The 2,102-nt window shown below is 44.3% G+C and overlaps 1 non-coding gene across 1 annotated transcript; it reads right to left on the bottom strand.

The window, feature by feature from the left end:
- Positions 1 to 666: 666 nt before the first annotated feature.
- Positions 667 to 773, bottom strand: LOC145090934 (small nucleolar RNA R71). Its single transcript, XR_013701855.1, has one exon. It is a non-coding gene; the product is annotated as a small nucleolar RNA R71 (small nucleolar RNA).
- Between the last annotated feature and the right edge of the window lie 1,329 nt (positions 774 to 2,102).

Below are 2,102 nucleotides of genomic sequence, written 5' to 3'. Positions count from 1 at the left end.
ACCCGAGGATCTGATACACCTCTGGTCCCTCCTTTGGAAGACCCAAAATCCGCACTAAGAAGGAGCAAAGGAAAAGCCGTTGGAGAAACCACATCTTCAAAGAACTCACCACTCAAAAACTTAAAATCCGTTTTTAGCAAGAAGAAGAGAAGCAAATCAGGAGCATCCAGTGCCTCATTGACAGTTGAAGAACCAATTCAAGAAGATATCGAGTACGAGACCGAGGAAGAAGAGCATACTTACGAGCACGAAACCGATTCCGAAGAAGAGTTAGCTATCACAATGGCTAACATTGATGAAGTCCCCATGGGGGAATGGAAGAAAAGGATGGCTGATGACACCGGGCCGGGACTTGTGCAACCCGCAATTCCCACGACCGCTACTTTCGAACTAAAAGGCCATATTCTCGCCCAACTCAAGGAGATTCCTTTTTACGGGAAGGATCACGAAGACGCTTACAAGCACTTGAACGAAGTGAATGATGTGGCCGATTACTTCAACGTACCGAATGTTCCACGCGAGACTCAGCTTCTTCGCATGCTTCCTGTCACATTTAAAGGAGCTGCAAAAGATTGGTTAAAGTCACTTCCTCCCGGATTGGTCACCACATGGGCCAAGATGAAAGAAGAGTTCATAGACCATTTCTGTCCGCCCTCCAAGATAGCCAAGCTAAAGAAAGCCATTGCCAACTTCGAGCAACAACCCGGAGAATCTCTTTATGAAGCTTGGGAAAGGTACAAGAGCCTACTTAGAAATTGCCCACACCATGACCTTAATAGCCAACAAGAGGTCTCCATCTTCTATGATGGGGTCAATGTCACCACAAGGCAATTGCTTGATTCTCAAGGCCCGCTCACAAAGAAGGCGGCCCCGGTAATCAAAGAATTAATTGAAGAATTCTCTAAGCACTCTAGAGAATACCACAATCCAAGAAACGAAGTAAGTCGGGGGGTAGTGAACGCGGAAAATGATAGCATGGCGGCGGTGAGAGCTAAGCTTGATAGTCTAGATCGAAGAATGACAAAAATGGATCAAACAATCCATGCTATTAGGGTAGGATGCAAAAATTGTAGAGGGCCCCATCTCACAAAGGATTGTGATTTGGATGAGAATGGAAATAAGAAAGCTTAAGTCTTCTATTCAAGTGGCGATCGATACGACGAAAATTGGCGAAAACCTAAGAACGAATGGCTACCATACGAAGAGTATAAGAAGGCAAAGGAGGAGAAATACAAGCAGAAGGAGAGGGGACTATACCAAAAGGAAGAACCGGTAGAAAAGAAAGCCGATTTAGAAGATTTATTCACTAGATTCATAGTCGCGTCCAAAAAAAGACACAATGATCACGATGCTGCCATACACGAGACCAGAAACATGCTAAGGAATCAGCAAGCATCAATTCTCAACATTGAGAAACAGCTGGGGCAGCTTGCGCATCAAGTGAGTGATAGAAGACCGGGTCAACTTCCAAGTAACACCGAACCCAATCCAAGAATGGAGAATGTAAGTGTAATAACCTCCAGCAGTGAAGAAGCATTTACAGAAGCACTGAGAATCTCCAAGAAGAAGGCAAAAAAGGTAGAAGAATCGGACCCAGCAAAACTCGATCCGACTCATCGAGTCACTCCACTGGACTCGACGAGTCCATGCGTAAATGATAAAACTGTCAGTTCTTTGAAGCCTTATAATCCTCCTCTGCCATACCCAATCAAAGCCATGCCTGCAGAAAAACTAGAAGCATACAGAACCTTCATGACGCATGTTAAAGCTTTACAAGTTAATGTGCCATTTGTGGAAACAATGCTACAAACACCTAAGTACTTCAACTTGCTTAAGGGCCTTTTTGCTGCTAGGAAAGATTTGGCTGAAGTTGCGGAAATATTGATGAGTGAGCTACCTGAAAAGAAGGGTGATCCGGGAAATATGGTGATTCCGTGCCAATTTGGTAATGAAGTTTTCACCCGAGCATTAGCTGATTCGGGGGCAAGCATCAATTTGATGCCTTTGTCATTCTCTAAGAAGTTGAATTTACCAGAACCAAGGCTGGTGAATATGAAGATCCATTTGGCGGACAAGACGATAATTCATCCACAAGGCATTTG

Source organism: Lactuca serriola, chromosome 2 (assembly GCF_051521515.1).
Source record: "Lactuca serriola cultivar US96UC23 chromosome 2, Lser_US96UC23_V15, whole genome shotgun sequence".
NCBI classification, from domain to species: Eukaryota; Viridiplantae; Streptophyta; class Magnoliopsida; order Asterales; family Asteraceae; genus Lactuca; species Lactuca serriola.
Note: the sequence above shows the minus strand (reverse complement) of the source record. Positions and strands in the feature narration are given on the sequence as shown.